Source organism: Panthera tigris, chromosome C1 (assembly GCF_018350195.1).
Source record: "Panthera tigris isolate Pti1 chromosome C1, P.tigris_Pti1_mat1.1, whole genome shotgun sequence".
Lineage (NCBI taxonomy): Eukaryota > Metazoa > Chordata > Mammalia > Carnivora > Felidae > Panthera > Panthera tigris.
In genome coordinates, this window is record NC_056667.1 from 194,012,336 (window position 1) to 194,040,018 (window position 27,683).

The window sequence follows — 27,683 nt, forward strand, 5'->3', positions numbered from 1 at the left end:
AGTTCCTAAAAATTAACTTGTTGCTGATATAAAGACCGTAGGCTTCATTAACTAGAAATATGCAAACCAGTATGTTTTTGCTTTTATTTTTTTCTCCCTTTCCCCTCCTTAATTTTGTGGGAAGAATTCCTTTACCACTCCCTCTTTCCTTCCTCTACGGAAAACTTAGCCACAGCAAGCATTGAATGAATATTTGTTAATTATACCCCATTGATCTGCTTCTCTGTGCTTCTCTGAGATGAGGGAAAAAGGTGAAACTGTAAGTTTTTCCTGTTGGTTGCCTGTTGAAACATGTGCTGAGGGAAGCTAAAGGCGGTTGCCCTTTCTGAGCCAGGCTGGAAGCCTTCAAATGCTGCTCTCTGAGCTCCACACTGGGGATTGTCTACCTCCAGTTCTTACAAGATTCATTTACCTGCAAGACTGGAAAATGCCAATATTCTAAAGGTTAATAGGCTGCCGTGACTTATGGAAACCATCCTGGCACCTCACAAAGTCAGTGATGAAGAAGGAACACTGAACAGAACGTACTGTACTATGGGGGAGGGGTCCCTAAACTGGGCTCTTCAGACCTAGTGGTACCGAGAGAACAGACTGACAAGGTGACAAGGCTGGGATTTGCCACAGGACATTCATGACTCATTTCTGGCGATTCAGTAGCATCTAGTGGCTTGCCGTGGGGTTTTCTTTAATGATATGTAAATGACAGTAATACTCGGATTCCCTCCAGGGTCCTGGAAGTCGTCCACATTAAGGACTCCATTCTGGTGGCAGTTAGATACTGGGGATGGCTTCCTTCCCCTGAGGGACGTCCCAGAAGACTTTCTTCCAGTCACGACTGATCATTAGGGAAAACCCAGAGTCAGAATTCTCGGAGAGTGGCTGGGATTCCTGAGAGTACTAGAGCAGCTTTCAGGGCTCCGGGCTGAATTCTGCAGGCTGCTAGTGACAGAAGCTGAGCCACCTTGATGGTGATTACCTGACGACAATTTCACAGGCTGTCAGTGTCCGTTGTGCCTGAGTGGCCCTGCTGAAGGGTAATAGGGTTTAATTGCTCTTTGGGGGGAGGATGTGGGGATGCTTGGGGGTGAAGCATGGGAGGGTATTTTATGAAGAGGTGTTAGACATGGAGGAATCAAAATCTATATTCATCTGCACAGTGGGGTGGTACTGCTTCAAATAGCACCCTGAAGGTCCCAAAAGCATTTTAAAGCTAAATTTGAGAGTTGTAATGGGTTTTCTTCCTTCTTTCCTTCCTTCCTCTCTCTTTTTCCTTTCTTTTCTCTTCTCTTTTCTTTTCTTTTTTCTTTTCTTTTCTTTTTTTTCTTTTCTTTTCTTTTCTTTTTTTTCTTTTCTTTTCTTCTTTTCTTTACATTTGGGTGGTGTTTGTTGAAGATTTCTCCCTAGTAAGAGCTGAGAAGGATGCCTGCTTTGGCCATGCCCCATGATTCAGCCAAGAAAGGAGGCTGACTGATCCTGCAACTATTTCTTTGTGCAACCTTTGGCATTCTGATCCATTTTAGCACACAAATGGAATGAGTGTGGCAGTCTTATTTGTGTCCCTAGTGAATTTCTGTCTATTAGGAAAACAAATCATGCCCACCAAAGCACAAAATGAATGTAGCATGTGACATTGTCAGCAATCTCTATGTGGTCCTGCTCTAGAGGAGAACAGAGTGAGCCGAGGGATGTTTAGAGGCAGTCCTTTACTGTCAGATTCCTTGCATGAGTGTGTGTCTCCCCTCGCTACCAGAACTACAACACTAGTCTTCATGGTGGTTACATGGAGGTAAAGATTTTTTCCTAGACCATGTGCATTGCCCTGGAATGAGACTGGGCCACATCAACTTTTTCTCTTTGTTCTCTTTCTGTGCTGCTGTGACTGGTGGTGCAGGCTCTGGCAAGTCCAATTTGTTTATTCATTTTTCATTCTTAACTGAGTATTTGAAACTTAACTAGTGTTATGGGAAATGAGCCATACTTTCTGAGCACAAGTCCCTTTAGGACTAAGCTCTAGTCTGAGCTACTGAGGGCTGTGACATCCAGATGGATGCTGCTCTTTTCCAATGTCTAAGATAGTTCCTATGGATATAACATTCGAAATTGCTTAAGTGGCCACCAAAATCACTACTTGGTTAAAAAAATCAGAAAGAGCAATTTAATAAATGTAAGAAATGCATCTATTACTTGTTTCATGTCTGTGAACAAGTGAGCATGTTCATTAGAAAGCTAAATTCACATCTACTCATCTATTTTACATACATTCTCCGATTCGTCATTTAAACTCCAACAAATACTGTTAAGTCTTTTGCACTATAATAATTTTGTCATTTGTCAAAAGCCTTCATAACTTAAACTTTAGAAAACAGTCTTTCAGGGAAGCAATGATAATGCTGTGAATAATTGAGCTGCTGCTTTAAGACATAAAATGCTACACGTAGCAACTGTGAGGCATTCCCCCATGACTTCATGACTTTACACCAGCCAGACGACACGGAGATTAAGTTAGGATGTGCTGTTCTGAGATATACCAAGAATATTGTCTAGGGGTTGCATTCAGAATACATAAACATTTATTCAAATTTAGAGTTCAGTTTTATGAGAAGGAGAAATCATATCTGAGATACAATTTAGGCCTCTCTGAATACAGTTGCTCATGCTCCACCCCATGAAACTGTAGTTGTCTTCATCGTCTTCATAACTTTGAGGGTAGTAAGATAGAGAGTCAATGCGTTTGGAGTTAGTTTCCCACTATAAATCCATTTTCAAAGGAGTTGCTACAAGGTGAGTGACATCAACACCATGTATGTCGCATATTTTGTTGTAAGTCCATTTTAAAACTTCTCAGTTGGCAAAGATTCCGATTTTTAAAATCTGAATACCAAGAGCCTCTGACTGATTTGATTCTAGCTGTTCGTTAAACTCATTGGGTTCCTTTTGGAAACATGTATGTGTATGTGTGTATATGCATGTGTACATGTACAACTGTACACATTTTAGTTTTTATCATTATCCATTTTTTTTGAAAGAGAGAAAGAGAGAGTGGGGGAAGGGCAGAGGGAGGGAGAGAGAGAGAATCTTAAACAGGCTCCATGTGCAGAGTCAGCCTGATGTGGGGCTTGATTCTGTGATCCTGGGATCAGGACCTGAGCTGAGATCAAAAGTTAGTTGCCCAACCAGATAAGCCAGTCAGGCGCCCCTACACCTTACACTTTTAATGAATACCATCTATCCTATAATTCTATAAAAAGCTTGTATATAAAGCTTCTTTTTATTTTGCAACTTTTATAACTTGAATATATGCTACAGGTATATCATTTATGAAGAACAATAAAGCAAACATCTATGATCTCATTCTAAGAATTACAATTTCTTCCTACTCTCTCATAATCCAACCATTCTTCAGTTTTCAGGTCAAATGGCATTTTCCCAGCAAGGCATTTCCTCACCTACCAATGTAAATCAGTTCCTTTGCTATTTTTTGTAAAAACACATTCCTTCCACCGCCCCCCCCCATACCACTTGCCACATTTTGTAATTTTGGATGTTTAATATGCGGTATTTTTCTTCTTCTCTGAAATGTATTCTCCCTGATAATAGAACTTGTGTCTGTTTTGTGCATTACTCTTTTGTTCATCTACTATTGTGGCTGACACATGGTAGATTTTCCATAAATATTTGGAAATTTATTGATAATAATTATTATTTTTTAATGTTTATTCATTATTGAGAGAGAGAGACAGAGCATGAGCATGGGAGGGGCAGAGAGGGGGAGACACAGAATCCGAAGTAGGCTCCAGGCTCTGAGTTGTCAGCACAAAGCCCGATGCAGGGCTCGAACCCACAAACTGCAAGATCACGACCTCAGCCGAAGTCAAGACGCTTTACCGACTGAGCCACCCAGGTGCCCCTATTGCTAATTATTTAATTGAGAATACACAAAGCTCTGAAAGTTAATAATTGTACAAAATCAGTTATTAGCAAGTGCTTGGATACAGTGAATTAAATTACAGATGCTTAAGATCACTCCATTTTTTGATGTGGAATGCCTGGTGTAATGGTAATTTTTAATCACAAAACGTGAACATTAGTGAGAAGCAGTATGAAAATTTACTCAATGCAAGAAAAACATATTGAGCTTCCTCTATGTGTTCAATGAGAATATGTGTGTGTGTGTGTGTGTGTGTGTGTATTCATTTATATATGTGTTTGTATATATATATGTATATATGTATGTGTGAGATATATGTGTTGGGGGTAGAGAAAAAAACATGAAGAGAGAAACAGTATATTCAACACACAATTTTTTTGTGAAGAAGAAAAAAAAAGGAATTATTAAAAGCTAATAAAAGGACAAAAAAGAAAGAACCATCAGAGAGGTGGCAGGAAAAACAGAAATATGTACCAGAAGCCATGGGAGGAGAGTTTTATAGACAAAATGTTATTGGGGTATTGAATTAATTAACAAATAAAACAAAGAACAAAGAAAGAAAGGAAAATAACAGCCTTATTAATACTGAGACAAATGGGGTTCAAATGGATCTGCTAACAGGATCCTAGAAGTAAGCCCATTTACTGATGTGTCACACTCAATTCTATATCTGCATTGGCTGATGTGGCTATGTGAATGTATAAGACTTAGTGAAGGAGAAGCAGAGAACACACGCTCTCTGCAGGCAGATTCATTGCCAGGAAGAAGCAGGTGGGATGAGCTCAAGGTGCCTAGTTTTCTCTTCCAAATTTATGAGTCAGATAAGTCACATCACTTCCCCAATATCAGATCAAAGCGCAGAGTTATATTAACTGAGCCCCCTTCATAGGGCTCTTCATAGGAAGGAGATCTCAGGAATTGAAACAAAGTGTTTTCCACCTAACAAATTGTATTAGATATAAGAGAAGCATCATCTTTATAAGGAAAAAGACAAGGTTATCAGATTTAGAGGGTATAATTGATAAATATTGAGAATGTTTTAGTACAATGGCAATGGCTAGGACAAAGGCCAGATTAAACACATTAAGAAGCAAAACATTGGTGAAAAACTAAAAGCAAGTATTATCAACTGCTAATTCCAATCAAATAAAAGGACAAAATATATGTCTATTATGGTAGAATAATGTACAGATAGCAATGGATTTTTTCCCCAAGACAAGGAGAAGCTTTTCATCTCTGAAGCTGTCGGGGAACTTGATATTGGAGAATGAAAGATTAAGGATGCTGGAGATGTGGAAGAGCTGAAGGAGAAAAGGCTCAAAGAAATAAGGAGGCAATGAGGTCATGGGTACTTTGTCATCAATTCCTCATATGTAAATCAAATTCAAGATTTCACAAAAGCAAAGCTTTTCACTGGCCCATTGGCTTTTGATAAATCCTACTTGTTCTCTCCTATTTGATTTGAATATCCTGCCAGGGGAAAAGCCTTTAAAAACAACACATTGACCTTTTACTAATTTCCATTTTTTTTCCATGGATATATCTTCCTTAAGAAAACCGTTAAGGACGAGGGGCCAAGATGGAGGAGCAGCATGGAAGTTCTCTGCTTCTCTCCTTCCTGAAATGCGACTAGATCAGCAACAAACCATTTTGCACATGTAGAATATTGATCTGAAGATTAAACAACAATCTACATAACTTGAGTAATAGAATTTGGCAGGTATACAGTGTGGACAGGTGAACTGGGGGAGAGAGAAGCCATGGAGGGTAGGGAGCTGTTTTGTTTGTGGAAAGGGGAGAGAGACAGAGGGGAGAGTACAGGGAAATTACTCCCCCTGAAAGCTGCTGGGGAGAAAGAGAAAAAGAAAGAATGGAAACACCCACAAGGGTATGAGCAAGAAAGGGAGAAAGGAAGAAAGGAGAAAGGAGAGGGTTTCAATACCATTAGGACTCTATAAACAGAGGAGCTCAGGGTTGGAAATTCTTCAGCTTGATACCTGGTGGTGCTCTGGTGGGAAGGACAAATCCCCAGGAATAGACGGTGAAGTCTGAGGGGTCCTTGGTCCACATGGAGAGAGGCGGTTCCCCTGCTGGGAGGACATTTGGTAAAGATCGAGCAGCCTCCCCATGGGAAAAGGTCCCAGGAGACCGCAGACAACAGCCACATTTGCTGGTGTTGGAAAAGGATGCTAGGGTGCAGTGAAGCCTGGTGAGAGTTTCATGTTGCAATTTGCCGTAGTCCACGAACTGCTGCTGCTACATGTTCCTGTGAACTTTTCCTGGGGCAGGCTGGCACTCAGATGCAGTCTCTGGGCCTCTGCAACAGTGTGGTTGTTTCAAGCATTCCCAGTGGAGAGCTGGCACCTGGCCATTGTTTGATGAGACCCTTCCGCAAAGGGTCAGAGTGGGCCCAAGCTACAGGGGCCTCAGATGTGAGCGGTTTTGGAAACAAAGCCCCAACTGAGATAAAATTTGGGACAGAGGTGCCACCTGGCAGGCTGACAGCTTGGTTGTGGACAGTGTAGAGGTGGAGAGTGGATGGAAGCCAGAGTCAAAGGACGGGTAGCTGATGGCTGGTGAGTGAGAGCACAGAGTTCTGATGCTAAATTCTGGAAAGCTGGGTGACTCCATTTTCACCTCTCCCACACCTCGGCATACATGCACACAGGTGCCATAAGGATCTACCCCAGTAAGCTAAGTGGAGAATGGAGTCATTACACCAAGCCCCATCCAACTGTCCCAACCAAGCCCTGGAGGACAACCACAAGTCTCTCCACCTGCTTAGTGTACACACTATAAAGTGTTTCATAGTTTGACTTATAGGGGAAACTGGATGTACTTTCATTCATATTTCATTCTGTTTGCGGATATCTATTAATTTCCTTTTCTTTTTCTTTCCTTTTCTTATTTGTGGACACAGAAAGAGAAAAAAATTATTTTCCATTTTTATAAAAAAAGCATTTTTAAAATTTTTTTACTATATTTTTTAGTTTTTTATAAATGTTTTAATTCTATTTTACTTTCTTCATTTCATTTTATTCTATTTTATTATGTATAATTTTTTGAATTTTTAAACGTTTTCTTACTTTTTTCTTTTTTCTTTCTTTTCTTTTCTTTCCCTTTTTTCTCTATTCTATCAAGCTTCTTTCAATAATCAGATAGAAACACACCTAGGATCTAGCTTCCTTTAGTTGATTTTTTGTGTTGTTTTTAATTTTTAATTTTAACTTTTTATTTTATTAACTCTTTTTCTTCCTCCAAAATGATGAAAAGCAGGAATTCACCCCCAAAAAAAGAACAGGAAGAGATGACATTCAGGGACTTAACCAGCACAGATATAAACAAGATGACTGAACTAGAATTTAGAATCATGATAATAAGAATACTAGCTGGGGTTGAAAAAAACATAGAATCCCTTTCTACAGAGATAAAAGATGTAAAATCTAATCAGGAGTAAATTAAAAATGCTATAACCAAGATGCATCTTTAATGGATGCTGTGACAAAAAAGCATGGATGAAGCAGAGCAGTGGATCAATGATATAGAAGACAAAATTATGGAAAATAATGAAGCAGAAAAAAAAGAGGGCAACTGCAGTAAAAGAACACAATATAAGAATTAGATAACTCAGTGACTCGTTAAAAAGGAATAACATCTTAATCATAGGAGTCCCAGAAGATGAAGAGAGAGAAAAAGGGGTAGAAGATTTATGTGAGCAATTCATAGCAGAAAACTTTCCTAACCTGGGGAAAGACAGACATCAAAATCCAGGAAGCACAGAGAACTCCCATTAAATTCAACAAAAACCAACCATCAACAAAACATATCATAGTCACATCACAAAATACACAGACAGGGAAGGAATTCTGAAAGCAGCAAGGAAAAAAAGTCCTTAACCTACAAGGGAAGACAGATCAGGTTTGCAGCAGACCTATCCACAAAAACTTGACAGGCCAGAAAGGAGTGGCAGGATATATTCAATGTGCTGATCAGAAAAAACATGCAGCCAAGAATTCTTTATCCAGCAGGGCTGTCATTCAAAATAGAAACTCTAACTCTACAGATAACACAATGGCAATAAATTCATATCATTCAGTACTCACTTTAAGTGTCAATGGACTAAAAGCTCCAATCAAAAGACACAGGATAACAGAATGGATAAAAAATAAGATCCATCTATATTTTTACAAGAGACCCATTTTAGACCTAAAGACACCTTCAGGTTGAAAGTAAGGGGATGGAGAGCTATCTATCACGCTAATGGTCACCAAAAGAAAGTTGGAGTAACCATACTTATGTCAGATAATCTAGATTTTAAAATAAAGACTGTAACAAGAGATGAAGAAGAGCATTATACCATCATTAAGTGGTCTATCCACAAGAAGATCTAACAATTGTAAACATTTATGCACCAACATGGCAGATTGCAAATATATAAATTAATCATAAACACAGAGAAAATAATTGACAATAATACCATAAAAACATAAAGAAACTCATTGACAATAATACCATAATAGTAGGGGACCACAACACCCCACTTGCAGCAATAGACAGATCATCTAAGCAGAAAATCAACAAGGAAACAATGGCTTTGAATGATACACTGGACTGGATGGACTTAACAGATATATTCAGAACATTTCATCCTAATGCAGTGGAGTACATATTCTTCTCAAGTACACATGGAACACTCTCCAGAATTGATCACATCCTGGGACACATATCAACAAGTACAAAAAGATTGAAATCATACCGTGAATGTTTTCAGACCACAAAGCTATGATTAGAAATCAATCACAAGAAAAAATTTGGAAAGGCAACAAATACTTGGAGGTTAAAGAACATCCTACTAAAGAATGAATGGGTTAACCAAGACATTAAAGAGGAAATTAAAAAGTACACGGAAGCCAATGAAAATGATAACACCACCACGTAAACCTCTGAGACGTAGCAAAGGCAGTCATAAGGGGAAAGTATATAGCAATCCAGGCCTTCCTAAAAAAGGAAGAAAGGTCTTAGATACACAACCTAACCTTACACCTTAAAGAACTGGAAAAAAAACCAAAACCAACACAAGACATGAAATAATAAAGATTAGAGCAGAAATCAATGCTGTTGAAACCAAAAACCAAAACAAACAAAACAAAACAAAAACAGTAGAACAGATCAATGAAACCAGGAACTTGTTCTTTGAAAGAATCAACAAAATTGATAAACCTCTAGAAAGTTTGATCAAAAAGAAAAAGGAAAGGACCTAAATAAATAAAATCAAGAAAGAAAGAGGAGAGATCACAACCAATAGCAGAAATAAAAACAATAATAAGAGAATATTATGAGCAACTATATGCCAATAAAATGGGCAATCTGGAAGAAATGGACAAATTCCTAGAAACATATACCCTACCAAAACTGAAACAGGAAGAAATAGAAAACTTGAACAGACTCATAACCAGTAAGGAAATCGAATTAGTAATAAAAAATCTGCCAAAAAACAAGAGTCCAGGGCCAGATGGTTTTCCAGGGGAATTCTACCAAACATTTAAGGAAGAGTTAACACCTATTCTCTTGAAGGTGTTCCAAAAAATAGAAATGGAAGGAAAACTTCCAAACTCTTTTGATGAAGCCAGCATGACCTTGATTCCAAAACCAGACAGAGACCCCACTAAAAAGGAGAACTATAGACCAATTTCCCTGATGAACATGGATGTAAAATCCTCAACAAGGTATTAGCCAACCAGATCCAACAATACATTAAAAAAATTATTCACCACGACCAAGTGGGATTTATACCTGGGATGCAGGGCTGGTTCAATATCTGCAAAACAATTAACGTGATTCATCACATCAATAAAAGAAAGGACAAGAACCATATGATCCTTTCAATAGACGCAAAGAAAACATTTGACAAAATACATCATCCTTTCTTGTTAAAAACCCTCAAGAATACAGGGATAGAAGGAGCATACCTCAAGATCATAAAAGCCATATATGAATGACCCAACGCTAATATCATCCTCAATGGGGAAAAACTGAGAGCTTTCCCCCTAAGGTCAGGAACACGACAGGGATGTCCACTCTCACCACTGTTATTCAACATAGTATTGGAAGTCTTAGCCTCTGCAATCAGACAACACAAAGAAATAAAAGGCATCCAAATCAGCCAGGAGGAGGTCAAACTTTCACTCTTCGCAGATGACATGATACTCTATATGGAAACCCCAAAAGATTCCACCAAAAAACTGCTAGAATTGATTCATGAATTCAGCAAAGTTGCAGGATATGAAATCAACACACAGAAATCAGTTGCATTCCTATACACCAACAATGAAGCAACAAAGAGAAATCAAGGAATCGATCCCATTTACAGTTGCACAAAAAACCATAAAATACCTAGGAATAAATCTAACCAAAGAGGTGAAAAATGTATACACTGAAAACTATAGAAAGCTTATGAAAGCCATTGAAGAAGACACACACACACACACACACACGCACACACACACACACACAAACCAAAAAATATTCTATGCTCATGGATTGGAAGAACAAATATTGTTAATGTGTTGGTACTACCCAAAGCAATCTACATATTCAATTCAATACCTATCAAAATAACACCAGCATTCTTCACAGAGCTAGAACAAACAATCCTACAATTTGTATGGAACCGAATAGCCAAAACAATCTTGAAAAAGTAAACCAAAGCAGGTGGCATCACAATCCCAGACTTCAAGCTGTATTACAAAGCTGTAATCATCAAGGCAGTATGGTACTGGCACAAGAACAGACAGCTCACTGGAACAGAATAAAGAACCCAGAAATGGACCCACAAAGTTATGGCCAACTAATCTTTGACAAGGCAGGAAAGAATATCCAATGGAAAAAAGACAGTCTCTTCAGCAAATGGTGTTGGGAAAAACAGTGACACGTAGAAAAATGAACCTGGACCACGTTCTTACACGATACACAAAAAAAACCTCAAAATGGATGAAAGACCTAAACATAAGACAGGAAGCCATCAAAATCCTAGAGGAGAAAGCAGGCAAAAACCTCTTTGACCTTGGCCTTAGTAAGTTCTTACTCAACACGTGTCTGGAGGCAAGGAAAACAAAAGCAAAAATTAACTATTGGGACCTCATCAAAATAAAATGCTTTTGTACAGCGAAGGAAACAATCAGCAAAACTAAAAGGCAACCAACAGAATGGGAAAAGATATTTGCCAATGACATATCAGATAAAGGGTTAATTCCCAAAATCTATAAAGAACTTATCAAACCCAACACCCACAAAACAAATAATCCAGTGATGAAATGGGCAAAAGACCTGAATAGAAAGTTTTCCAAAGAAGACATCCAGATGGCTAACAAACACATGAAAAAAAAAAATGCTCAACGTCACTCAACATCAGGGAAATACAAATCAAAACCACAATGAGATACCACCTAACACCTTTCAGAATGGCTCACATTAACAACTCAGGCAATGACAGATGTTGGTGAGGATGCGGAGAAAGAGGATCTCTTTTGCATTGTTGGTGGGAATGCAAACTGGTGCAGCCACTTTGAAAAACAGTATGGAGGTTCGTCAAAAATTTAAAAATTGTACTACCCTGTGGCCTAACAATTGCACTACTAGGTATTTATCCAAAGGATATGGGTGTGCTGTTTCGAAGGGGCACATGCACTCCAATGTTTACAGCAGCACTATCGACAATAGCCAAAGTATGGAAAGAGCCCAAATGTCCATCGACAGATGAATGGATAAAGAAGATGTGGTATATATATACATGCAGTATTACTCAGCAATCAAAAAGAATGAAATCTTGCCTTTTGCAACAAAATGGATGGAACTAGAGTGTATTATGCTAAGCAAAATTAGTCAGAGAAAGAAAAATATCATATGACTTCACTTATATGAGGACTTTAAAATACAAAACAGACGAACATAAGGGAAGGGAAGCAAAAATAATATAAAATCAGGGAGGGGGACAAAACACAAGAGACTCTTAAATATAGAGAACGAACTGAGGGTGGATGCAGGGGTTGTGAGTGGGAGGATGTGCTAAATGGGCAAGGGGCATTAAGGAGGACACTTTTTGGGATGAGCACTGGGTGTTATATGTAGGGGACAAGTCACTGGATTCTATTCCTGAAATCATCATTGCTAACTAACTTGGATTTACATTTAAAAAAAAACTAAAAAAAAATAAGAAAGAATACTGCTAATTAAAAAAAAAACTTATGTAAAATATACCATGTGTATATTTTTATATTAAGTAAGAATTTCTTGGGGCATCTGAGTGGCTCAGTCAGGTGAGCATCAGACCCTTGATATGAGCTCAGGTCATGGTCTAACAGTTGTGAGATGGAGCCCTCCTGCCCTCACTGTTGGGCTCTGAACTGAGCAAGGAACCAGCTTGGAATTCTCTCTCTCTCTCTTTCTCTCTGCTCCTCCCCCGTCAAAATAAATAAATAAACATTAAATAAAATAATTCCTTTAAAAATATTATTAGTGTGAATGATCTATGTTCCTTTGTCTCTATACACCATACTATCAACCTGTAAACAACAGGGAAATTTTTATAGCTTGATCTTTTAGTGGTGGAATTGTATAAATTGTCTGTGCTTCCACTTTTCATTCTAATGTAATGACTTTAGCCTGATATGGTGGTGCCAGCACCTAATAAATCTAGTTGGCACACAGAAGAAGTCATTTAGCATTTCTGGCCTCATTCACATCATGTAAGTACTTTGAGTCAAAGTTTCAACTTGATAAGTTGCTGTAGTTGCTTCTTGTTAAAAAAGAAAAAAAAATGTTTTCTTCATCCTTCCTTGGTGAGGCTTGAGCCATAGCCTCTGAAATCTACATTTCCCATGACGAGATTGACTATTCAGTCTCTTCTTAAGCACACATGTGAACTGAAAAGAAATGCTGTGAACGGACATGGATTTGTAGGCAGAACCATGTACAGTCTCTTCCAAACAGAGAGCCCTTTAAATAAATAGGCTCCTGGGTTTCCTCTGATTGCTAGGGGAAACACATGTAGGTAGGGTTGCCTCTATTGTTGCTACATTCTATTCTTGATAACAAAAGCCATGTCTATTAGTTTCTTGAATAAGCTCTGGTATTTCACAAAAAAATGCATCCTTTGGCTTAGGTCATAAAAGACTTTCTTGGTGTATAGTGAAAGATACATTTACCAAGGTGTTTTATTACTCCACGGTTGGAATTAATCTCTCCCTGCTTTATGTTTCTTAGCACATTGTAAGGGTTTCTATTATAGCACTTATCACCATCTGCCTCCATTCAGAGTTGTTAATGTGTATTTTTAGATTATGAGCTCCTGAAGGGCAAGGACCATACCTTTCTCATTTTCTCTCTCCATTAAGGCTATATGCAGTGACTTGTATTTAGTTGGTACTAAATAAATGCTTATTAAATTGACCGAGTAGGTGACCATATTCATAGAAATAGACTGCTGTTATTCAAAAGGAATGCTTTATTTTAAAATCTTGGTTGCCAGGACGCTTGGGTGGCTCAGTCGGTTATGTGTCTGATGTTGGCTTAGGTCATGATCTGGTGGTTCATGAGTTTGAATCTTGAGTCGGGCTCTGTGCAGACAGCATAGAGCTTGGAGCCTGATTCAGGTTCTGTGTCTCCCTCTATCTCTGCCCCTCTCCTTCTCTCTCTCTCTCTCTCTCTCTCTCTCTCAAAAATAAACATTAAAAATTAAAAAAAAAATAAAATCTTGGTGGCCAGGAAAATTTGGAAAAAACAACAGGCTTAAATATTATGGGGACTTTGATAGAGAAAACCACTATCTTGGTCAGTTTTTCTTGGTGTCACATTTTAATATTCATTAGTGTATGTTATTTATATGCTCTGTTAGTCAGGGTTCTCCAGAGAAACAGAACAATAGGAGATGATAGATGATAGATAGATAGATAGATAGATAGAAAAATAGGAATTTGTTGTGAGGGATGGGCTCATGTGATTATGGAGGCTAGGACATCCCACAATCTGTCATCTGCAAGTTGAAGGCCCAGAAAAATGGGTGGTGCAGTTCTAGTCCAAATATGACTGTCTGAGAGCCTGGAGGGCCACTGGTGGAAGTTCTAGTCTGAGTCCAAAGACCTGAGGACCAGGAGTGCTAATGTCCAAAGGCAGGATGAAATGTAAGTCCAGCTCAAGTAAGACAACAAATCTGTTCTTCCTCCACATTTTCATTCTATTTAGGCCCTCAAGGGATTAGGTGATATGCACCCACATTAGTGAGGTCAATCTTTTTCACTCAATCTACTGATTCAAATCCTAATCTTTTCTAGCGATACCCTCACAGACACACAGAGATATAATGTTTTAACAGCTGTCAGGGCATCCCTTAGCCCAGTAAGGTTGGCACATAAAGTTAATCATCACACATGTAGTATGTCATAAAGGCTTTGGAGTCAGACAACCCTGAAATAATATCCCTTTCATTCTCTTATTAGATAGGCAATCCCATATGATTTACCTAACTTCTGGGAGTCACAGTTTCCTAACTATAAAATGGAAACAATAATATCACTGTCATAGAATTATTGTGAAACTCAAATAGGCTATGTATGGAAATCAGGTTGCATATTCTGGGAGCTAAATAAACAGAATTACCTTCCATTTCCTTTGTTCCTTCTCTTCTTTAATCTAAATTTTTTCTATTGAAAAATGAATAAAGTTTTTGGTGAATTATGATCTTATATGTGGGAGGGTTTTATTCAATAATGATGTCTTGAACACTGACTATGTTAATGGCTCGGCTAAGCACTGTAAGCACATCTTGCAACACTCACAGTCATAAGTGCAATAGTCACTTAGGAAGATAAAGTCAATGAAATGCTATCTTACAAAAGAGTTGTATTTTGGGCACCGTAAGAGTGGAGAGGATGAAAACCCACTCTAGCCTGTGGTCTCAGAAAAGGCTTCTGGAGATGGTGATGTCTGAGACTCCCTTAGACACATGAATAAAGTTAGGTTAGATGAGGAGAAGTGGGAGGGACAGACATTTCAGGCAAAAGGAAATAGCATGAACCAGGGCAGAATCAGTATAAACCATGCTCTATGTTGCAACCTACTACAATGTAAAGGTGGAGAGATGGCAAGAGAAGAATCTACAGAGTTAGGGATGGTTCATGGAGATCTTGATTTTGAGGAGCTTTGCCATTATTCTGTACGCCAGTGATTTTTAACTTACTTTAAACAAAGAACACCTTTCTTTTTTCCCTCAGTGGAAGCCTAAGGGAATCTCATGTAATAAGAGTAAAGAGTAAGGTAACTCACGTTATTCCGTGTAGGATTTACCAATCCCTCCTCCCCCACAGGGACCATTGAAACAATTCTAAGGAGACCTGAGAATTAGGAACCTAGTTTGAAAACCATTGCTGCAGAGGATGAAGTATGGCTGGAGAGTTTTAAGCAGGTTGTAGAATGAAATGGAAGTAGGAATACCAGTCTTTAGGGCACTGAACTTCAGTTTTGAACTCTGCAAATGATCTCTACTTGATATCAAAGGTCTCACTTCAGTTGTTACAGGTTCTTTTGAGGTGGAACCTTTTGAGGTCTTTGTGAATGGAGAGATTCATTCCATATATCAGGCACTGTGGTTGGTTGGAGTGGTTTCCTATCTGGCTACTATTTTAGGTCTCATTGATAAGTTCCATGCCAGGTTTTGAAGGCACTATATACACATAGTATCTACTTTCAGAGAGCTCACAGTCTAGGGAAGGTAACAGGATATAAATTAGACAATTTAGTAATTAGAAAAATTAGATCAATTAGTAATTATATGTCATAGTGAGTAATACAATAATGTCAGTTTATTATTTGCATACGGTGGAAGTCCCTCTGACAAGAAGTGGTAATGGATTGGAACCTGAGACTGAGAGAAAATAGGGAGACATGGGAGGAGACTCGTATGGGCAGTAAATAGTGACCAAGGGAAGAGCATCAGCACTTACAAGCAGGGCGTGTTTGGAGGACCTCAGCTACAGCAGTCTTGCACGTGGATATTGTGTGTCAGATGTGTCATTCAGGGCCCAGGCAGGAATTAGAAATAAAGAAATTACGAAATATGCGATAAGGAATTTATCATAAGAATTAGACACTACACAAATAGAGGAAGTGGAGAAGTAAAACAGTTCAAAAAGTAGAGTTGAAGAACCAGAAAAATGTCCCCTGACCACACCTAGTATGGAGCTGGCAAAAAAAAAAAAAAAAAAAAAAAAAAAAAAAAAAAAATGTGAGAGAGGAAAAGCTTCTGAAGTAGAACTGCAAAGGAAGGCTTGCATAAAAGTCCATGGAAATTTGTTAATCTTGGTGACCACCACCTCTGTGAGTTTGCAATATAGAGTCTGCTCATTGGCTTGAGGCCTCTGTCACTTAGCATGGTTGGCAATCGGGAAGAAAAGCTGGAAGTGGAATGGAAAGAGACCAAACTGGAACTTTCCAGCACATATGGGTTGTCTCATCATCTCTAAACAATGACCTTCCCAATGTAACGGTGACTCCTTCACTTCTGCCTCCCAAATCTCTTACAATCTCACTTTTGGTTAATTCTAACCTGGGACTCCGTAAGAAAGGGGGTTCTAGGAAATAGTTCCTAGTGTAACCAATTTGACAAAAAAAATCTAGCCCATCAGAATTTATGATATACAACTCTTGAAAAATTAACATTTAATTGCCATATATAGCCTTTAATCAAGACAATGATATCATATTTGCATTTAGACTATGGAAGAGGAATTGTCAGGGCCTGGGGTTCAAGGTAGAGAGGTCATATCTTAAAGCAATGAGGGTGATATGAAGCTGTCGAACTTGCCTGAATGAGAGAAGACAAGGACCCAATCTGAAGCACTAATAATAGTCAGGAAGACAGAGGAAATTGGGATGATACTCATGTTTTTGGTTTGGGACATTATGCAGATGATGATAGGATGATGATAGATGCAGATATTACATTGGGAATGTAGGAGGAACTGGTTCATAAAGAAGGGAGTTAAGGTCGTTCATTTTGGTTATAGTGAGTTTGACAACACCTATGACTTGGTAAGTAGTAAGAAGTTAGAAATACAACTACAGAACTTAGAGAGGTGACTTAGATTAAAGGTATAGATTCATTAGCTGTCAGCATAGAGGTGGTGGTTGAAGTAATAAGTGGGATCAGCTATGGAGAATGCATAGCACAAGAACACCCAAGGCCAACACCAACATTTAAGGACAATACGGAGGAAGGAGGGCCATCAGGTAGGAAAGGAATGGGTGGAGTCCTGGGAATAGAAGCAAGAATCTGATAGCTTGGAAGCCAAGGTAGAAGAATATTTCCAAACGGAGGGAAGATTCACTGTGTTCAACTAGACACAGAGACAATATTAAGAAAAAAAGCATTGAGAAATACTTGTTTTTCAGTGAAGTCATGAAAGTAGAGCTTGGTTTAAGGATGAGGGATGATGAGAAAATGGAAATAGTCAATGTAGGTTGAATTTTGGGTATGAATTAGAGAGAGGTAAATAATGCTAAGGAAAAGTGTAGTAAGTACATTTGAAGTTTTATGTTAGTAACTTAAAACTGTATCTTGTCACTATCGCATGTATTCCTTAGTTGTGTATTATTTATTCTATGTGTATGATCTGCATTAACTGAACCAGGCTTCAAGGAATAGGGCAATGATGCTAACTGATTGATTGGATTGAAATTGGATACTGATGAACATTTTCTTCCATACATAGAAAGGGTAAAATGAAAAAGCTACTTTTAGGAAGTAAAATGTGATATCTGAAGTTAGCCTAACTCTTTCTGGTACAGGAGGATAGTGCCAAAGTGTTTTAAAAATATTTATTTACTAGAGAGCTTGGGGCTACATTATCATCAAATTTTCAACCTCTGATGGTTGGACACGCTTTTTTATTTGACTCTTTATTATGGATGGTGATTGAAGATAATTTTATGTGAATATTACAAACATGGAAATGAGCAAGAAACCAAATGTTTTCCCACTTAGGTCTTACAGGGCATGAGCTATTTACTATTTTATAGCTACAGATTGAAGTCTCCTGTCCATGTTGACAATGTTCAGCCTATTGGCAAGCCTACATTTTCTAAAGTCTCAAATTTGAACAGAAGTGTGTAGTGCTTATGGCCCCATAAGCACATATGCAGAAACGTTTTTCTCTGATAAAACATGACTTTTATTCCCACTAAGCCTGACAGGCTCCACGCTGCCAGATGCAGAGCCCGATGTGGAGCTTGAACCCACAAACTGTGAGATGATGACCTCGATATTGTTATGTACAGCTCCCATGAAAAGAATTACTTATAGCTATCGTGAAGCCAAATTCTCCCCTCATACATATCATCTCATGGAAGAGCAATTCAAATCCTATCACAGCCAATTCCAGGGAGATGCTTATTTTGTCTTGTTGAAAATAGATTCACATTTTTCCTTGAATTAGATGAACTCTTGGCTGAAGTTGATACGGAGATTTCAGATGGGATAGAGTTTGGCCAGATTTTGGCTCCTGTAATTATATTGAAAGTTAATCCAGAAACCTCAACATGGAGAAAAATCTCAAAGAATATGTTTTTAAGAGCCACTTTTAATAAAATAGCTCTTTCTCAATGAACCTAAATAGGATTTCTTAACCTTTTTTCAGACTGTTTAGTAAACAAGCTTGTTCTGTAGGAATGTGCTTTTCTTTACCTGAATTCCAAATATGTTTATGTTTGGCCAGATGTTAGTTAATTGAAACTAATTACATTTCCAGAGTAATCCTAGCATCTGGAGTCAGTCAGTCTGTAAAGTAAAGCTGAACTGAAGCATGGTGTTGTCCCTGCCTTTCTCCAGCTGCTGCTGGAAAGGAAAGATTGGTGATATAAGCACTTTTAAGTCAAATAATCCAATTCAGTGCATTTATTTTATTTTAATTCTTTTGTAAGTAGCAAGTAACATCCTGCATGGTTATTGCTAAGCAGGGTTACCATGTTTAGGCTAAAGAAAAAAGTCCTGATAACATAGGAATGAAAAGCAGCGTAGAAATTGTGAATTGCTTTTTACTATGCTGAATATTTTGTTGGTGCTCTGCTTGCATACACATTAGTGCCTAAGACGTTTTCTCCTGTGGTTGTAGTTCTAAGCTATTACCACCACACTTTGCATTCCAGAAAGGAGGTTTAGGATTTTAAGTCATGAATTTTGCTTAACAATGTCTTAATGAAGAGACAGGAAAGATTTTAAATTGCCCAGTTTTTAAATTGCTTGTTGTTTTCATTAACTTTCAAAAGGCTGAAGGGAGTTTTTAGTGGCTCTTACTTATTGATGATTCTCTTGTGAGTTCATTATTTTGTGAAAGAGCCTTGTCAGAGACACGCTGTGGTTTTTGCCACCTTGGGCAGCAGACTGACAAGTGATAGAAAATAGCTGTCCCCATGACAGGACTGTGTTCTTTCTGAGATCAGGTGATAAGGTATTGGACTTTAAACCACCTTAAATACCTAAGTCCCAATGCAAACACTCATCCAACAGTGAGTAAATGAATGAATGAATGAAGTAGTTACTATGCCATCTTATGATATACCTGAATATGACAATGCTGAGAAGCTTGTGAAACTTCTAGAGATACAATGACTTTTGCTAAGTCTTTTCTGTCCATCCATACCCATCATTGCAACTGCTAGTGAATTGTAGAGGGAAGCAGAACTCCCCAGTAAGAAGGAAAGCATGAGCTCACAGGAGAGGCTGAGTCTGAAAAAAAAAATGTTTTTGAGGTTTGTTCACAAAGAGGCAAAATTTATATACAGGAGAAGACTAAGATGAAATATTATCTGGGATATAGATTTATTTATAGTGCTAGTAGAAAGTTTAAGATGACCATATTATTAAGAGAAGGTATTGGTAGATGTTGGTATGGACAGGTGATTTGGGAAATAAAAATACAATTACGAGTTTTACTAGTAAGCATTTTAACCATTAGAAGGCCATTTAAATTGATGACTGTATAGAGAGACAACATGGCACGTCTCCATCATTTTGAGAAAAATATGGGGTAACTACTATTAGTAATACAGTAAATTGCTGACATATCTGCACTCCAATATGCGAAACACCTTCTGCGGAATAATAATACAATATCTACATTGATTTGGCCATTTATTTTATAAAGCCATAACATTTTTTGGCAGCGAGCATATCCAGCATGGCCTAGCTCCTTGTGGTTATTAGAAGCTGGAAAGAATTCATGGCATATGAATCTACTTCTGTTTCTATTCTTAGTAAAATTTCAAATTATTGATTTTTAAAAGATGCCCAATTGCATTCCCTCAGGCCAAATACAAAGGGTTTCAGAGGGGAAATCTTGAGTTCCTTTCATTTGCTTCTTTACCTATAATTTCTCTGAAACAGCAAAGTTCCCAATTCACCTTTATATTCAGTGGGTCATTTACTTAAAATAAAACAAATAAAAACCCCCAAAAGACTCTACTTTCCTTCCAGAGGCATGTGAGGGTTGTGAAATATAGTTTTAAGTTCGTCCATCTATATGTCAAACATGAGTTGAATTCCTTCCATATGGGAGACACTCTTCTAGGGACCCCTTTCCACCCATGGGAGACCTATGGACAGGGGGAGAGTCCAAGCCAATGGCCTCGAAGCATGAGCTTGTTCTGCTGTTTGCTCAATGCTCCTAGTCCTCAGCTCTATCAGACCCAACTCCTTTTTCACAGTGAACATTTTATAACACCTCGTTATTCTCCTGATATAAAAGTCATAGATAATGTAACCCATCTATTTACCTACCTCTTAAAAATTTAATAATATCCCCAGAGCAATATAAAAGAAAAAAATTAATTTAAAATAAAATATTGTATATGTCAATATTTCAAAACTCTAGCGAAGGATACGGGGCAGACCTAACCATGTCATGTCTGTCATCACAGACAACCAGTCATGAATGCTAACATTGAAAACTCCCAAGGCTTTCTAGAGAATTCGTAATCACTGAAATTTTTTTTTCATATTATAGTTGTCCTGTTCAAAGTACAAATGCTTCCATGTTAGTTTCCAGCCAATAGACTTAGCCAAAGTTTGTACACACAAGATTCACTGTTTTCACGCTATAGCCTGTGTCCTCTTATAAGTTCCTTTTTTTCCCCTTTATTACTTTATTTAACTTACAAACTTACTCTCTCATATTTGAGGAAACAATTTTTAGTGGGCAAAACAACTATGTAAACATCTCTGAATTATTCTTTGATCCCACTATGAGCATATTCAGGAACCACCACAATAGAATAAATGATGAAATAAGAGTTTGCACATACTTATAGTGAATAGGTTTTTAAGATCTATTTAAAAAGCTGTGTCTTATCTGTGACTTTTTTGTTAACTTTACCTATTTATTTTGAGAGAGGGAGAAAATGAGCACATGAGCAGTGGAGGGGCAGAGAGAGAGAGGGAGAGAGAGAATTCCAGGTAGGATCTGTACTGACCTGAGCCGAAGTCAAGAGCTTGATGCTTAACCGACTGAGCTACCCAGGCACCCCTACATGTGACATTTTGAAGTCATTGAAATGTAAGTATATTTCTGAGTATGGGTACAATTTTTGTAAAGGTAACAGCTGCAAATACAAAATGACTTAGGTATGGTATATTGGTGATGGAAGTGACACATGCTTCTTTGCCAAGAGGGCCATGATATTTGAAAGAGATGAACAAACCTTGGGGAGTTAAAGACAACTTCCCATTGTTCACATGGTGTCAAATCCAGTTTATATCAGAACCATACAAAAGTACATTGTATTGATACAAAGAGACTCAAATAATTACAATTAGGATTATCACCCATTCTGCATCAATATCCACAAGAACATTTTAAACTAGTGCAGAACATAAAATATAGTGGTCCTTTATTAGGCTTGACTGTTCTGCACATTGAAGGCTATCTAGGATCCCTGGCAGTAAACCATCAGTACTCCACAAGCATTGCCACAACCAAAAAATATTTCTATACATTTCTAAAATACCTTGTATGTGGTTCACACCAAGAATTGCTTCTCTATGCATTGAATCTCATCCTGTGCTTAGCATCCTATGGATCAATAGCTTTTTCAATAGAAAGTTTCTTGGCCCCTTTGTCACCACTAACCAGCCAATGTGGGCTTCGGATAATCTTGGTTTCAGCAGGCCTTGGTAACTCCCTGAAATTATCTTCTGGGACTTTCCCCCAATTTTTCTAGAGAACTAATAGAACCATCTCTTTACTAAACTATCCAACATCAGCACCACTGAAATGCAAATCTGTTGAGAACAACTTTACTAAGAATTCTCTCTGTATTGTTTGTGATTGTTTAAAGAGACAAATCCATGCAACATCACAGAGTGTCACGTTCCTGACTCCCCAGGGCTTCCTTTATGTCCCTTTTGCCCCATTAATATTCCTTTGCTCCAAGTGAGTATTTTCTCTGTATACTGCCAGGGAGAGCCCTTGTGTGATTCTAACAGCATCTAAATTCAGACCCTTAGACACATCATTAATCTGTAATTTCTTTTAAAGCCCTCCTCCAACAAAACCAAACTCAGATTTTGTTGAGCCTGAAGTATATTCAATTTGGGGTTCTTCTTTAAGAAAAAGAATATAGGGGTGCCTGGGTGGCTCAGTTGGTTAAGTGTCCAACTCTTGATTTCAGCTCAGGTCATGATCTCACAGTTGATGGGTCAAGTCCATTGGGCTCTGTGCTGACAGTGTGGAGCTTGCTTGGGATTCTCTCTTTCCTTCTTTCTCTGCTGATATCTCTCTCAAAATAAATAAAATTAAAAAAAATAAAAAATAGAAATAAAAAGAATATAAAATTACCAAAACAAAATAAATATTTTATATAGAATGAAAAAAAGAAATCAACAATGTATAAATTTTGAAAAAGCAACAAGTACTATAACAATCATCAAATCCCAAAAAATATTATGCTTTTTTTTTTTTTTTTAGTCAATTAAATGCCTGGCTCACCTGTGTAGGAGCTTTTGGCCTACATTTTAGCTGTATAGTCTCTGACAAAAATTTTGAAGTGCCATTTTCTACAGAGAAAAGAGAAGCATGATTAAGTCTTTACCAGCATTAAAAAAAAATTATATCTAATTTTGACAACGTGGTAAAGTTTTTTTTTAAGTTTATTTTGAGAGAGACAGAGAGGGAGCATGATCAGGGGAGGGGTAGAGAGAGAGGGAGAGAGAGAATCCCAAGCAGGCTGTGTACTGACAGTACATAGCTCACAAACTATGAGATCATGACCTGAGCTAAAATCCAGAGTTGGATACTCAACCGACTGAGCCACCCAGGTGCCCCCATTGACAACATGGTAAAGTTCTTCTCATCTTTTCAACTCTATTGGTTTGGCCATGTGAATTTTTGGAATTGTTAGATTTAGGAAAAAAATTTCTTACCTGAATTGTAAGATATTATGGCATTACACAATTCTATGTACCATGAGTATTCTTAAATAAATTATTATTAAGAATTTGATAACTCTCAGTTAACTCTCAAGTTAATTTGATAACTCTCATTAAGCAATTGCCATTGGTATCCTCATAGTAGTGGCACATTATGATTTGTATTATTTGTCAATGTCAGTGATTAGGTTAAGCCAATCAGAACTTAATAATAATCTGTAGAAATATTATTAGGTCTGGCTATTTCAGGCCAAGGAAAAAGCATGTGCAAGAAGGCCTATATGAATAGAATATAGGGAGTTGTAGCATACTTATTGTGTACAACAAAGGAGCAATCAGGGATAAGGCTAGATAAGTGTGTCCGGGTCAGGTGAAGAAATGTGATCTGCTGTCAAGGATTGGCAAGTAGCTGAAGCTCTCTACCCCTGCCTTTAGGTTAAGGAATCAAATGTCTACGGATGGATCACTAAGCATATGAAGGGCCATATAGTGTAGTACTAAGTTCATTCGCATCAGAGTCAGACAAAGGTCAGTTTAAGTTCCATCTCTTACACTTACTAGCTGAACGAACTTATTAGCAGTAACTTAATTGTACAGGAAAATGACCTTAAACTACACATATATATTTGGAAACCCAAATGAATGTATCTCCTTTAGCCAGTTCCAAAAAGTGCCAGTAGCTACTCTAATGCCACCAGACATAAGGGAAAATATAATAGAAGAGTAGATAGAACAGAAAAATATAGCAAACATAGAAAAAATTATGCAAAATATATGACTACATCTAGATATTACTAGGACTTTTCCCCAGGGTCTTGGAGGGGGCCCATGCACATGAGAAGTCCTGCAGCATAAGCTTCTTTAACTTCACACTGAATCTGCCTCCCTCAAAGGACACAGGAACACATCTCCAAGTGGGATCCCAGGGCGAGTGCAGGTATCTCAGAGCTCCCCCAACAATGCAAAGTAACTCTAATTACAACCTTAGGCTACCTATAAATACTGACACTCTCCTCACACAGTGCCAGGCTGACCTAGAAAGCCACAAATAGACTGTCTCTGATGGGTGTGCCAACTAGATGTCAAGGATGATTAGTGAGAAAGGAAAGAAGCCCTCCTTCCCCCACTGACTTCAGGGGCATGCAGAGCAGAGTGTGACAGAGGTCTGGAAAGCAGCTGCCACATGGTCTGGAGGGTGTGCGTCCCTGCAGAATTACAATTATCTCTTTCACTTTGAAAGGTTGTCCACCTGTGCCTTTACAGACTTCTCCGTCTTCTGTACAGTTTTCCAATTTTTACTGTACATAGATTTGTTCCACTGAATGGCTTGTTTCTAGGAGATTAAGGCTTGTTCTTTAGTCTTTCATTTTACTCATCAGTTTCAGTATTACCACTATTACACAGCAATCCAGTGTGGCAAGTATGAGACACATTCTCTGTTTAGTATTTGCTGGTTTGTTTTCAATGTCCTAAATATATAAGAACTCTGTGGAATGCATGTGGACCTAAAGTGCTGGAGAGAAAGCAAATTTTCAAGGAGAATGGGTCAGGAGTTGGTCAAAAAAATTTTTTTTAAGTTTATTTATTCACTTTGAGAGAGACAGAGATAGCACGACTGGGGAAGGGGTAGAGAGAGAGAGGAAGAGAGAGAGAGAATCCCAAGCAGGCTCCGGGCTGACAGCAGAGTCAAAGCAGGTCTTGAATCCACAAAACTGCAAGATCATGACCTGAGCCAAAGCCAAGAGTCAGACGTTCAACCAACTGAGCCACCCAGGTACCCCAGGACTTGGTCAAAGTTTCATTAGACTATGTGTACCTTGGCAAGTCAGCCTCTCTCAGCCTCAGTTTCTTTTCCTAAATATTGAGAAGATAAGATCTTTCTGACTCTACAAAACAGTTATGAAGATTAAATAAGGTAGTGTATGTCGTAGTGCTTTCTGAAGTGTAGCTGCTGATGTGGGTAAGGATGACTGTTTAACTTTCATGCTTTGATACCTTCCTGTTCTGTCCCTCAGTGGTAGCCTTACAGTGTTTCACTATTGGGCACCCAAAGAAACACTATCTAAGTAGTAGTCCAATTAATAATTAAATATCTCCACTATATCGATTATAGTGGTATTTTTGTTGTTGTTTGTTTATTTGTTTATTTTTTGTAAATGGGTTTTGAGTTAGGAGAACATAATTTGGAAATAAGGTGTCAGGGAGCAAGGAATGAACGTAGGCAGAGAATCTCACTGTGGCATGAAGCATCAAAGGCTATGGGGTGATTAACTGAGTTAGACAGAACATGAAAAAATTCAACAAATGAATATTTAGTGTCAATTGTATGCTGAACATTGTTTGGGTACTACGCATGCATTATTAAACAAACTGAGCAAAGACGCTGTCCTTGTGGAGCTTATAGTTTAATGATTCAGAGTAATTGAGAAAGATAATGCTACTGCAGACTTATACAGAAGTTTGGAAGTTTTAACAAAATATTTGGGAAAAGAATGAAATGAACAATTTACAGACTTGGCTGGTTACTGATTCAATTGCAATTCTAGTCTCTATTGTAAAACAAGCTTGGGTTGGGGTAGTCTTCTTGGAAGAAAGTGGCAGTTGATCCATCTTGAACTGAAGTATGTGTAGAAAGACAGCAAATTGTTCTAGCGTAGATTTCATGTTTGTTTGAAATGACTTTGGAGAAGAGGTGATGGAAGTATGGATTTAAAGCCCCCTCTTCCCTATCCCAACTACACCTTATTTCCACTACTGAGCTAGTTATTTCAGGCCAAAATGAGTTTGCTGAGTTACTAGATTGCTGACCCAATTCACTGATTTACTCATTGATTTATTTACTCATTCAAAAACCAACAAACATCTGCATTATACCAGTTATTGTGTTAGTTGTTAATGATACAATGTAATATAAAAAAAAAAGGATTGAAAATTTTGCCTTTAGAGAATTTATAGTTCATAATTACATTTTTAAGTTCCATAAGATCCATGTCATAATGTGAAGGTCATTAGTAGAGAAAGCTTACTATCTCATGTCTCCATGAGTAAAATATAAATCATTTTAGATGCTATTAGCAAGAACTATTTCTCTATGTAAATTATTCACTCCTACCTGAAATGTTTAGATTGTACCTTCTATACAGCTTGGGGAATTGAATTAGATGTGGAGGATATATTCAGATATTAAAATGTGTAGACCATTTCACCTATCACAAGATAAATGTTAAAAAAAAATCCCAGCATGTCAGCATAAGCCACCCATCTATGACTAAGAACTCTACAGGTAGAAGGTAAGAGAGGAAAAGAATGAATAAGCAAGAGTAATGGCCTACTGAAAGTCTCATAAAACTTATGCTGCAATAGTTATTAGCAAATTTAGTGTTTAGATCGTCCTGTCACATGAAGGAAGAATAAAGTGAAAAATATCAAAGTCCTAATCAGAAAGTCACATTAATATGTATCTTACAATGGAATGCTGCTACTGTATGGGGGTAGATCAGTTTTACTGCACTTGGAATGAATTTCAGTAATTCCAGATCTCTTCTTTGGGTTGAAAATTTTGTAGCTGAAACACTTTCCCTTTTTTACCATCTATTTTCATACATAGCAAGTTTATTGTTTTCTCTTTGGAGGTCCTCCTAAACTCTTTGGAATGAGAGAAACTCACTTGATTACCAACATTTTTTTTTTACAGTTCTTCACAATCTTGCTGTCAAACTTTTAGAATCAGTTAATAATATAAAAACTGTAACAATCAATAGATACTATGCTTTTGAGAAATATTTTAAATACGTTTGTATTATTTATTAGTGTCAGTATACTTGAAAGTACATTTATGTACAAAAGATATTTTATTCATTCTACTAGCAATGTTTCCTTTGCATTGGATTTGAAGACTCTTGTGTTACTCCATAAAGGTCTCCAGGGATTTATGGCTCCTAAGGTAGAAAATAGTTCTGTGATTCCCATTGGAAGATTCTAGAACAACAGCCATATATGATCCACAAATGACTGTAAAAATACAATCACTGATGTTTTATGTTCTGATTTGTGCAACTATGTTCTCAGTGGTCCATGGAGATCACTTGGCCATGTATTGCCATTCATTTCCTGCCCTGGCCCCTGGAGCTTCTTAGATCTCAGAGTTCCAGAAGTTTATGGGGTTTTAGAACTAGGACTTTAAAGAATTGCTACAGATCGGCTGCACTACAATCGCGCAGACCTCACATTTTCCATGACTTGAAGAAAATCTTAGGATTTTCCTAAATACAGTCTATAAACCAC